The 13,980-nt window shown below is 29.9% G+C and overlaps 1 long non-coding RNA gene and 1 pseudogene across 1 annotated transcript; both read right to left on the bottom strand.

The window, feature by feature from the left end:
- Positions 1–34: 34 nt before the first annotated feature.
- LOC108814584 (transcription factor DUO1-like) lies at positions 35–1,289 on the bottom strand (annotated as a pseudogene).
- A 2,093-nt stretch (positions 1,290–3,382) lies between these two features.
- Positions 3,383–4,351, bottom strand: LOC130497616 (uncharacterized). Its single transcript, XR_008936618.1, has 2 exons — positions 4,142–4,351; positions 3,383–3,592 (listed from the first exon to the last, which is right to left on the bottom strand). It is a non-coding gene; the product is annotated as an uncharacterized LOC130497616 (long non-coding RNA).
- Positions 4,352–13,980: the final 9,629 nt, after the last annotated feature.

Genomic DNA, 13,980 nt, shown 5'->3' with positions numbered 1-13,980 from the left:
TAAGATAATTACATTTCTGGCAACAAAAGAACAATAACAGAGAAACAAGGATTGTCATTACATAACAAAGTAGTTAAGAGTGTTGCTTGTGAAGCACATCTAAAAACAAAGCTAGTTAGAGTCTGCGTTAAATTAGACCACACACACATGCAGGGGGGAAGCAATCTAATAGAAACAACAACAATCTAAGGACTAAGGACTCGGGTTTGAATAGTCAACTTGATCAAACATGTCCTCGGGGAAATCATCTAAGAAAACATCAGCTTCATCATCCTTTGAAACATGTCTGCTGCAACTTCTTGGCATGGGAGACGGCTCAAAAACCGGCTGGGGAAGAACGAACAACGGCTCGGAAGAATCAGCCGGTCCGAGGATATCGTAGTAATAAGGGTTGTCGAGTCTAGCCAAAAGCTCTATGCTTTCTGAAGAGAAAGAGTTAGAGTTAACCGCTTGCTGATTAGCATTATGAAACTCAGACATTAGTGGAGTCGCCGCCGTCTCTGCAAGAACAAGATCCAATGGCTTATGTTCTAACTTAATACCCAATTCAGGCAACCTCAAGGCTTCATGATCATTTTGGTCTGATGATGAGTAAGGAAGAATCTTGGAAGATGAAGAAGGAGCTGTAATATCTTCCTCGACCAAACCAAATCTCTGAAACTAAAACGCACACACACACAAACTGAAAACTGAAAAATCCTTCGTAACAAACAAAAATATATATTTTATTTATTTAAAAACTTAAAAAATACCTGAGTGGCATATAAGGATTGGATTGGTTTAACGTTTTTGCCTTTGTTTCGATGAGAAGAAGGTTTTGGATTGCTAGAACTCGATGCATCAGAAGAGTTACGAAGAATCCTAGCGAGTCTCTTTATTCTGCTACTCCAAAAATTCTTCACATCATTGTCAGTTCTTCCCGGTAAATACGTAGCGATTCTCGCCCATTTGTTACCAAACTCCGCCTGCAATTCGATCACTGTTCTCTCTTCATCCGCAGAGAACTTGCACCTACTAAAAAACCCATAAGGTCTAAGCAAACGAAACCAAGATTGAAGAAGAAGAAGAAGACGAGGGAAGGGATAAAGTTGTATACTTTTTGAGATTGGGACGGAGTTTGTTGACCCAACGGAGACGGCATGATTTGCCGGTGCGTTGAAGAAGACCTTTGGATCGAATGGAACTCCAGTCACACGGACCGTATATCTGTTGACATGGTTGATGAGCACTTGGTCTTCTTCCGCTTTCCATGGCCCTTTCTTGATCTCTTCCTTCTTTGACGCGTCCATGTATTTTTGTTTGGTAAATCGTGTTGTGTCTGCGGAAGTTTCTTGTAGTGACGGTTGGGAGCGGTTATAGGAAAGTATTCTCCATAGCCACACATGAAAAAAAAGTATTCTATTTGTCACACCAAAATTCTACTTGCCCCACTTTTTTTTTTCATATTTCTCTTCTCCTTTTTACCCTTAATATTATATTAATATCTCATACCCACTATATTTTTTAAAATTAAAATCAAAATCAGACCCCACTTTCCTCTCTCCTCTCTCTCTTCCCCCTTCCCACTATGTCGACCATCTCCCTCCAATTTTCCTCATAAATTCTCCCATAAAATCTCAAACCTAACAAGCGGTCCCCACACCAATCCACCTCTCTCCTTCTCACAGTTGTCGCCTCATGTCTCCTTTCTCCCATCTTGTTTCCTCTTCCCCAACCAGAAACGATTTTTTCTCATATTCTTAACTCCATTGACGATTTTGAAGATTTTTTTGAAAGAAATTGGTACGTTTTTTTTTCACGAAATTCTCATAATAATATACTACTTATGTTTTATGTATTATGTGAAACGAAAAATATCAACATTTTGCTGTAAAAATCGTGAGAGTTTTGAAAGAAAAATTAAAATAATGTTTGAAGAAGATTTTGTATTGTTCTCTATTTTTAACACGATTTTGAAAGAAAAAAATATGAAAATTGTGTTAGACGATAATCTGGGTTGTGTAACACATTATTAGTTGATTAAAAAGACTTAAACTGATGAAAAACTAAAGTTTTAGGTAAAAATGAAAGTTTTAGGTATATTGTTATGAAAAGGGATGTTTAAGGGCAATTTTGTATATTTCTTCTTATTTTGCACTGTTTTAAACCATAATAATGCATTACAATAGTGGTAGACGATATTGTGGGTTGTATAACACCCTCTTGATCAATTATAAGTGTTAAATCGAGAAAAACAAAAATTTATAAGAACTACTAGAACGACTGGTATTACTAAAGTGAAAGTGTATTACTTGTATTACTTGTATTATTGTATCGATTATGTATCAAAGATCTTGGACAACTTAGATTCTTTACATGATTAACTAATCATAATTTTATTTTTTTTCAGGGAATTCTATGGCTTCTCCTATTACAATCATATGTTTTGACAATGGAGAAAGTTACATCAAGGATGGGGCTGAGATTAAGTGGATCTTGGGAGAAGATCAAATCCACACTCTAGTGATGAAAACATCTGTGGAAGATGTTACATATTCTGAATTGGTCGAGTATATATGCAGAAAGATTAAGGAAATGGAGATGGGATGGTGAAGATTAGTTACTTTCAATTGGTATTGTATTCAAACAAGCGTGAACTACTAGTACTGCTAGAACTACTATATGTAATATGGACTACTAGGAACTACTATGTATTACCCTGAACTACCAGAAAACTACTCTGTATTACTATTTGTTATGCATGTTTCTAAGAACATTAATTTTCTTCTTATTATTTATTTTTAAAAGATGTATCTCGTAAATTACGTGATTATATGTCCATGCATGTGTTTATTTGTCAAAATAAACATAAAATACTCTTAAAATCTCAAGTTGTTAGAAAATTTCTCATTTTAATAGAAAACACCCTTATATTTCCTAGTTAATGTCTTGATAGGAAGGCCATCATGAGATGAATTTCAGAAAACACATATTTTCTGAATTTTTTTTCTGCCAATGTGTTAAATACAATCTAAAACTGTCTAAATATATTGGTATTACTAATTAATTTAGTTTAATGATGTTGTATTACTAAAAAATATTATAATTTGCAAAAATATTACTATGAAGAATGAAATATTACTACTACCTTGAGTACTACTAAGAGTAAAATAAATATCACTTTAATATTCAAACATGTTTATTTAATATTATCTTTTACACGTTTTAGACATGTATTTTTTTTTTACAATGTGTTACACGTTTTAGACATGTGTCTTAAGTTTTTTTTTTTTTTTTTCATGAAGTGTTGACAATGTTTTTGTCATAGTAATACCTAATAAACCCATTAGTACAATTTTTTTACTTAGGATATGGGTTGCCTTGTCTTTAATTAAGCATGAAATTAAAAACCCAATGCTTACATATTTTTTATTTATACTTGTAAATGTTCATCATGAAATTAAAAATTCAAAGTTTACATATTTTTATTCATAATTTTATAATGTTTATCATAAAACTAAAAACCCAAAGTTGTACTCTTCCAAGATTCCAAATCTCCAACATGTTAGCTCTCTTCTGAGGCTTCAACATCTGTTCTCACGAACTCCAAAGTCTGCAGCAACAAAATAATCACTCAACAAAGTCAAAGAACACACTTATATATTCGCTATACAAACTCTTATGTTACTGAGTCACTAACAAACAACAATAGCATAACAGAAAACTAAGAGACCACATAGCAACTTAGCTTACCATCAATACGTCTGACTAATTCTTTTAGCTTAACAAAATAGATAAAACTAATGTTTCTGAATGCTGTTTAAAAAGAACTAAGAGACCACATAGCAAACTTAGTCAGAAACTTCAAACTGCAGTCACACATTCAAATGAGACAGCAACAAGCTAGTCACAAAAAAAAAACGGAGAGAACACAGTCTGTGTTACACAGGCCAAACACAACCATTCACGAGTCAGTGACACATTCACGAGTAATTCACAAGAAGTCAAGAACTTAAAACAGAGTATTTACCACATGTTAGCAGACAAAAGGCCATGACTTATGAGTGAAGGAAGGTCATTAAGGCTAAAATAATACAGGGGTTGCAACATATGTTTAACAAGTCGTGACTTCATGCAAACAGAAGAAAAAAAAGTCACTCACAGTAAATAGACTGGAGAGTTATCAACTTATCATTCATCTCTTCGACAGAAGCGAGGATATCAGGTTGCTTGGGAGGTACAACAATTCTTCTGCTTCCTGCTAATGTTTTTTTAACTGATGCTGATCTTTCGCTTCTTTGATCAGATGACCTGAGAGAACCGGTTGGTGAATCCAAGCTCATGTTTGGGATCCAACCGCTGAGCCGTATCTGCTCAACCGGTTTTTAACCGGATCTTCTCAACCACAATCCTTTCAAACCCACAACAAAATCAATCAAAAATTGAAGAAAAATATACCTTTTTACACAGAAGAGCGAAAAGAGAAGATGGATTTGGGTTGGAAAAATTAAGAAATCAGAGAAAGAAAGGACAAGAGGGATTAAGGGAAGACCGGAGAAGAAGCGATGGATGCGGTGGACTTCATCATCTTCGTCGGTTCTAGAGTTTTCAGAGGAGGAGAAAAGTGGAGATTAGATTTCTGGGAAAAGAAGAAGTTGAGAACGACAGACAAAGGGGGAAAGGATAGCAATGTGCGGGTCGTCCGAGTTATAGTGGGTCGAATCAAATAGTTAGGTTGGATCTTGTAAATACTTGGTTTCATTAAGGGCAATATCGATTTTCACCATGTTTTCATTAAAATATAATAAAATTTACAATATTTTTTATTGGTGGGTTAAATTAGAACGAAGATGGGAGTGACTGTGGCAATCTAGAATAAAGTCCGCGGTTATAATCCACTCTCCAAGTTTCTCTCCAAATTTTGAATTTAGTAATATTATCAAAATACCCTCGTATTATTGCTAGCCCAAGGAGTAAGCCCATTGTAGGTGAGCCCATCGCTGTATTCGATCTTATGTAGGTCCGGGCGTTCGGGTATCAATCGGGTTTCGGTTTTATCCAATCGGATTTTGGTTTTTTGGGTTTATCAAAATTAGCTCCTTTCGGTTTATTTAAAAGTTTGGTGCATGACCGATTTGGGTTCTATCGGGTTCGGATCGGGGTTAGTAAATCTTCAAAGAACTGGTACAATCCAATGTACTTTCGGGTTCAGATCCCAATCGTAATTCGGTTTAAAAATATCTGATTTGTACCTATTTTGTAACCAAAACATAAATAAAATCAGTTATTTGAATTTAAAATACCTGATTTGTAATTTTGTAACCAAAGCATAGTAAAATCGATTTGAAAATAAGAAAGGAACATCAACCATGGTCATTCAAAATCAAACGAAATGAAAACATTATTATTGATAAAAAGAAAACCAAATGAAAAAAACATAAAACAAAAACCAAGTTCTTATGAAATGAGAAACATTGTTTAATGAAAAAAAATCTAAATCTAAATATATCAAGATTCAACAACCACCTTCGTTCATCAACATTTATTAGGTCCAATGAATGCAAAACATTCAAATACACAATTTTAAAAATTTCCAGTCATTTTAATAACAAATGTTGATGGTTAGTTGAGTTAGCATTTTCTAAAATGATTGAAGTATTTGTATATTTAAAACATAAAATATATGGTAAGTCGTTGAGAATAATATTAATCAATGATAAAAATTACTAATAATTATTTTAATAAAAATAGAAACATTTTAGTAATATGAAACTACAGTTAATACTCTACTCATATAGTTTGTATAAGTTTGATTATAATAAAATTGCCATATACTTATTTTTAAATATAAAAAGGAAAAAAGACTTAAAAACACGTGTAAGGAATAATAAAACCTGTGTGTTGTGTTCTTGATTATTTTATATTTTATGTACTAAGTTTTTTATCTGTTTGTTGATATACATGTGTTTTACGTATTACTAAATTAATTAATTTTGTGTTGTTTTACAACATGGAGAAAAAATGATTAAAGAAAATCACTATAAATGATAAGCTCTAAAACTAATAAAATTGAAGATGGAAAATGGAAAATATAGTTTAAACTTAATGTAAAATAATTTTTCTTACAAAATAATGATATGTGTTTTTTACGGTATAATAAAATTTTACAATGTATGATAACAAAGTTCTGACAAATTTTATACAAATAGAAACATGATATTTTGATATAATAAACTATTAAATCTCGCATTAATATTATTAAGTATATATGTCTAAAATAATGACATTATGTTATTTTATAATATAGATATTAATTTCTGATATATAGTTAGTTAATTAGATTTTAAAAAAAATATGTGTATTAAAGTGCCAAAAAGTAATTAAAAATGAAAATAATACTCTTAAAAATATCTAAAATTTAAATTACTTTTAATGAAAATCTTGGTCAAATGAATTAGTGTTTGATAAGATATTGTGATGATAGAAGAAAATTTAAAGATAGAATTGTTTGGTTAACCAATTGTGATATTTATGTTGAACAGTAAGAAGGTAGTAAGGAGGTGTTAGTGGGACTTAGATTTCTATAGTTTGTTGATTTAAAAAATTACGAGATTTGTCAAATTTGGAAAGAGTTATAGAGAATTTTGTATATTGTGAAACATGAAATAATTTCAAATCTTGGGTTATGAGTTAAAAGTTTAACAATACAACTCACAGTAACACTTACTTTAATAGATTTGAAGAACCATTAGAATCTAAACTTTTTGAATAAGAAATGATTTTATATAGACTTATCATCAAACCAGTAACAATAGATTTTAATGAGAATGTGAGAATCTATAAACCAATAACACCAAACTTGAAAATTCTAATAATCATTATAAATTCAATTCTCAGTAACACCCCTAAATAAAAGATGTATGAGAAAAGTGATTTGTGATTTAAGAAATTATGGAAACTTTGTAATTAATTTGCATCTAAATAAAATAAAATGGTATACAAAATAATGTGAAGAATAGAAATTGTTTTGTTCATTAGTTTTCAGATTTGTATTAACCACAAGTTATATCACAAAAAGAATTTTGGAAATTTAAATTTAAATTTACAGAATTATCGATGTATTTCAAATCTCTTCAAAAAATTTATAACATGAAGATTTTTATTTTCAAGTATTTAAAATTTAAAATTCATTTTAATAATTATGATTACTATTCGAAATAACCAAACTGAATATAGTATATAGTTTTCAAATTATGTTTATATCCGCGAAATCGCGGACAAGCACCTAGTAAATATTAAGTGAAATATATGTAGGTTAGTATCCACGGGATAAACATTTGGTATACAGTACCATTCGGAATGTCAACCGACAATCTGTTTCTTATAGGCTATTTGGCCAATTATATTTGTTCTATTTTCTCATTTTTCCGTTTGGGCCATTTGAGCTAATTTCAAATATTTATATCAACAAAAATTAAACATATCATTAGTAATTTTTATTTTTCTTTATATAATTTAAAATCTCATAAATATTGGATTATTTATAAGAAAGACATTAACCTTTATTAAAATAGTAATATAATAATTTATTAACAAGTTAAATCTGTTAAAAAATAGAAAACCAAGTTTAACTTTATAAACATAAATACTCATTTATAAAATAATAATAATAGAATGAATAAATAAAAATATATGAATATGTTGCATTTCACAAATACTTTCAAGTTTTAGAAAAAAAATTAAAAAAAAATAAATCCACCATTTTAAAGTGCCGTATCAAAATCTAATTTTAATATTATAGCACGTAGTGAGGTCAGTTTCGTTATTCATTGTTTTAATAGACCTCATGACAAACGATGAAGAAATAAATTGCGACAAAGAAACTTAAAAAGGAGCAGATAACAACTTTTGGCTGGCTTTCTTGACTGGACAACCGAAATGTAAATATAGCACATGTTTTAAATCGGGTTTTTCCTTGGTAATGACAATCGGTTTGTTGTCGTGGTAAGACTATATGCATATTGCATATTTGTATATCAATAAATAGCTAACACTTCACAGAACTCAAGGTTCTTCATTCTTCAAAAACAACAAAAAAGACAATATAAACGTGTGTATACATAATCTTACAACCAACAAAAAGGGGTGTTAATAATAGGAAATCCTTCGGATACCGACGAATCTATTTTGAATTTTCAATAAACTAATTAAATATTTTTTCAACTACGCAGCAGTAATAAAAAGAGAAAAATGACTAGAATAACATACATTTTTCATGAATTACTAAAAGTACGATTGGTAAATTTTAGCGTAACTAGGCGTAATAATTATAGAGGAATTGAAAGTAACACTGTTAGAGTAAATAAATAAAATAAGGAAAGAAAAGATGTCAAATCAAGCGTAATACATTTTTTTCTTAGAAGAACAAGAGGAAAGAATCAATCAATTTTACTCTATTTAAATAGTAACTGGCAGAAAAATAGGTGGAAAACTTTTAACCTGATTGGTTTAATATTAGCTGAAGTGGGAGTAAAAATGTTTTCCACCAAAAATATAACGCCACATGTGCTATTCAGTCAGACCCTAAAATGTTTGTAAACCTTTAGTAAATTACAATTAAAACTTTTTATTAGTTTTTTTAATTGAAATATTTTAAACATTAAATCCACATCACTAATTAAGTATCCACATCAGCAACAGAGAACAATCAACAGTCTCTTTAATTACATAAACGTTAAAAAAAAACACAACAACACAACACAACTTTGTCGAAGAACCAAATGAACTCTAACCGCCTATTCCCTGAAATCGTTGTCAACATTGTGTTTACTCCCTTTTCCTCGAACTAACTCTCTGTCTTGTCTTTTCCGATATCGTCTTCCCCGAAATCATCGTCTCCAATTGTTTCTATGAAATCTTATTTGCTGCAACCGCCCGAAATCATCTTTTATGTTACGTTTTTCGAGTTTATGACTGATTTTTATTGTGGCTGAGTTGCTTTTTTTTACGGCAGGTTAATATGAAGTTGTGACTGAGTTACTTCCCGCCAATCTCTAAAAACCTAGCTATAAAAAGTTTGCATTTCGAGGAGAAAAGCTAAATACATTCCAAAATACCCAAATCAACAATTGTGGGATGTATTTATTTAAGTTTGTTTGTGATTTGATATCCATATTTGGATAATCTAATTTTTTCAGATCTGAGTGAAAAAGAAGATTGAAAAAGAAGAAAATGGAGGAGACGGAAAGAAGTGACGGATTCAGCAGAGACGATAAAGAAGAGTTCAATGAAGCTTGGAGACATGGAGGTGTTATCACCAGAATGATATAGAAAACTTGTATTTTTGGTTTTCTATGTATTTTGTATTTGACTTATGCTATGTTTACACAACTCAGCTGTGTCGTTTATATATCTCAACCATGTCGTTTATATAACTCAGACGTACCTCAAACATATCCTAAAATCAGAAAATATTTATATAACTCAGCCGGGTCGTTTAGATAACTCAGCCTATCGTTTATATAACTCAACCATACCTCAAACATACCCTAAAATCAAAAAATCTTTATATAACTCAGCCGTGTCGTTTAGATAACTCAACCGTATCGTTTATATAACTCAGTCATACCTCAAACATACCCTAAAATCAGAAAATGTTTATATAACTCAGCCGTGTCGTTTAGATAACTCAGCCGTATCGTTTATATAACTCAGTCTTACCTCAAACATACCCTAAAATTGGAAAACTGAATTCAAGTACCTTAAAAAGTTATATTGAAGATCATCTTATCAATAACAAGTGAATATAAATCAACTGAATGTGTATAATTTCTTGAATTTTCAAGTTGAGACTTTAACTTGATCTTGAGATATATGTTCTCTTACAATCACTTATACAACTCTTACTTACAAGACTCTAACTTTAATCTTTTCTTAAATCTAAACTTCTAATCCTAAACTATAGAATTATAAAGTTATAAAAATTATAAAGTTTATCTTTAAATATTAAATCTGATATTTTTATTATTTAAAATTTTAGGTTTAGGTTTATAGTTTACGGTTTAGGGTTTAGGGGTTAAACTCAAATTTTAATCATTTTAAAAAATAATCTTTAATTTATAATCAGTTTAAATTTTGATTTAAACACGTAACTACATCCTTTAAATTTAAGAAATTCTTAAAACAAATTGAAAAGAACTAAAATTACAATGTATATTGTTTTTTCAGGACCATTGATTGATTTTAATCTAAGGGTTCAAAATTATTATTTTTTGTCTATCCTCACCCTTTTTCTCATTGGTTAATCTTTTTTTTTCAAGGATCCCAATTTATGGCCATTGATTAAATGAAATCTAAAGGCCAAAAATTATTCTCTCATTTTCTTACAATTGACGAGATTTAGTCACTTCATCTCTCTCTCTCTTTAACTCTTTCTTCTTCTGTAAAACGACGATTCCGATGATAGAGGGAGCAGCAGGATGTCGGATCACCATACATGACACTGGAGGAGAGAAATCTTCTTCTCTAACCGACCACGATCGAAGACGACAACCACAGCAATGGAACTATCTCAGATTTTTGACTTTTTAAATCTATGTTGTTTATGCAACATATTTGTCTCTTGATTCCTAATCTATATACTCGTCTTTTTAGTTTCTCTTTTGGTTTCTATATTCAATTTAATTTTGGATGATGAATCTTGAGCCTGCTCAAAGCCTTTTTGGTCGAATTGCTTATAACAAAGATGTATTGCAACCATAACTCATTATTTGATTATAAAAAAACTGTATTGTAACCATAACTCAACCATAACGTATGCATAAGTCAACTGTAATTTGATTATAACTTAGCCGTAACGTATGCATAACTCAACCGTAATGTTCCTATAACTCAGCCGTCAAATGTAATATATTTCGCGACATTTCGTATTTTGGACAGGAACAAAAATATTACGTATTTTGGACGGGAACAATATATATATATATATATATATTTGCATATATGCAACCTCTACCACATCAGATATTCAATATATACATTATTATATAGCCTCCTTGTTTCAGTGTAGTATAACCCACCCCGTTTAAACCAATCTCATTTAAACTCATCTTTTTAAAACTCATCCCATTCAAAATCTATATCCGTTTAGACCCGTTTAAAAATAGGACTATTACGAGTATCAATTTAGATCCACGAATTTTACATTAACCCATTTAAACTCATTTAAATTATTATGGATTTAATTTTTATTTGTATAATTTTATGCTCTATTAACAAAAACTAAATGAAACAAATAAAAAATGTTAACTGATTTTTATTATATAAACGTAAATCGATTTTTCCGTCAGATTTTTCTATCAAAACCGAGTCTTCTTGTCAAAACCATAAAAATGAATTTTCTCGCAAAAACCAAAAATTGAGTTTCCCTCCAGAAACCCATAATCAAGTTTTTCCGTCAAAACCGTAAAATCGAATTTTCTCGCTAAAAACAAAAATTGAATTTTCCGCCAAAAACGCAAAAATCAAGTTTTCCTGCCAAAACCAATAAATTGATCAGTTTTTCTGCCAAAACCGTAAATCGAGTTTTCTCCAAAACCGCAAATCAAGTTTTCCCGTCAACCCCGCCAAATTGAATTTTTCCGTCAAAACCGCAAATCACTCTTTCCGCGAAAAAAGTAAAAAAAAGTTTTCTAGCTAAAACAGAAAAATCGAGTTCTCTCGCCAAACAACAAAATCAGATTTTCTCGCCAAAACTAGAAAACTCGTTTTTTGGCCAAAACTGTAAAATCAGAATTTTCCGCCAAAACTGCAGAATCATAACTTTTCCAGCTAAACCGCAAAATCAAGTTTCCCACCAAAAACGCATAATCAAGTTTTCCCGCCAGAATTGTAAAATCCGAGTTTCCCACCAAAACCTAAAATAGAGTTTTCCTACCTAAATGTACAATAGATTTTTTTTTCAAAAACCGTAAAACTGAGTTTTCCCACCAAATCCGTAAAATCGAGTTTCCGCCAAATATGCAAAAATCAATTTTTCCTACCAAAACCGCAGAATTGAGTTTTCCCGTCAAAACCACAAAATCAATTATTCCCGTCAAAATCGCATAATCGAATTTTCCCGTCAAAACCGCAAATCGAGTTTACTGCCAAAACCGCAAAATCGAGTTTTCTCGACAAAACTGCAAAATGAGATTCCCCCAAAACCGTAAAATTTTGTTTTACGCCAAAATTTCCCGCCAAAACTGCAAAATCGAAATTTTCACGACTAAACCGCAAAACAAGATTTTTTTCGTCTAAACCACACAATCCCTTTTTCTCACAAAAATATAATAAATTATTTATATTAAATTAAATTGGTTTAACCGGATCCACTGTAATTTTAATTAGAATTTATTTAATAAATGAATCTTTACAGAACTATGCATTTAAAACTCATTAAACTAAATGGGTCTAAATTGATATTTTCCATTAAAACCCCGCGAAACCCATTAGAATACACCTAAGTATAATTCCCACAGTGAAAATTTAAATTATAGAGCAATACAATAGATCCAAAATATTCTGCAATATACTCATTCCATTTCTGAATAAGTGTCACTTTGACAGTTTTCACACAGAATAAAAATGTGACGGAAATATATGTAAATTGTTATTAATTACACCTCTCTGACCAATATTATTTGAGATAAATAATATTATTTATAGAATTAATGTAGTTTTCAATTAATTTTCAACTGAAAGTAAGTATAATTTGCATTGGAATTGTAGTGACATTTTTGTTTAACAAGAAAAAATGGCTAAAATGACACTTATTATGAAACATAGGGAGGAGTAATTATATAAATGAATGGAGTATGGGTGAAAGTAGGGGTGTCAAAATGGATAACAATGAATGGATCAATCTAAACCATGGATCTTAATGGATCGAAAAATTGGTTACAAATAGATTAATGGAGAGAATGGATTAATGGAGTTAACAGATTGGATTAAAATGGTTTGGATTCTGATGGGTAATGACATAACCAAACCAATAATAATTTGTAAGTAACAAAAACTTAAATCAAATATATATATAGAAAAAGTAACCAGACCAAATTTCTAAACTAATTAAACTACACAAAACTTTATTTACCTTTTCATATATAAATTAATTTTTAATAAACTAAATCGAACCTTATTCTCATATATACATTTTTTAACACCCAATTCCTCATATACATATATATATATATGGGAATTCGGCCAAAAAATCACGAACTTTCCACGAATTGCCAAAATAAACCTGAACTTTTGGACTGGCCAAAAAAATACCAAACTTTTCATTGACTTTAAAATTTATTAACAATGTCTTTATTGACTTGCCAATTTAGCACGCCGTTAGCAAACTTAACAGAAGAAAATTGATGTCATTAATTGTTCCGTTAACTAAAACGACGTCGTTTTTGTTTTACATGATCTGAAAATAAAAACAAGTAGAACCCTGGATTCGAACCCGGGTTGCTTGGGTGAAATGATAATGTATTTTTAACCATTGGGCTAAAAGCGTTTTGAATATAGTTCCAAACACATTTAACTTTATTTGGTACTCACTGAATATAAAAAGTTCTCTAAAAACATAAAAGATCTTTAAAATTACAAAATATTGAAAAATAAAGATTTTGTAAAAAACAAATTGAACTTAGAAATATTTTTTTTCTTTAAATAATCAAAACATTTCCAAAAAAATTCATTTTTTAAAATAAATTAAAAATTGAAAAAATAAAGATTTTTTTATAAAATTAATTTTGAAATTAAATAATTTTTTTTCTTTAAAAAAAAATCTTCCAAAATTTTCAAATTTTTAAAATTAAATTAAAAATTGAAAAATAAATAATTTTTTATTAAATTAATTTTGAAACTAAAATAATTATTTTTCTATTAAAAAAATCTTCCAAAATTTTCATTTTAAAAAAAAAATTAATTTTTAGCTGAAAATTTTAACTTATTTTTTTGCATTTTCTT

Source organism: Raphanus sativus, chromosome 7 (genome assembly GCF_000801105.2).
Source record: "Raphanus sativus cultivar WK10039 chromosome 7, ASM80110v3, whole genome shotgun sequence".
NCBI lineage: Eukaryota > Viridiplantae > Streptophyta > Magnoliopsida > Brassicales > Brassicaceae > Raphanus > Raphanus sativus.
Note: the sequence above shows the minus strand (reverse complement) of the source record. Positions and strands in the feature narration are given on the sequence as shown.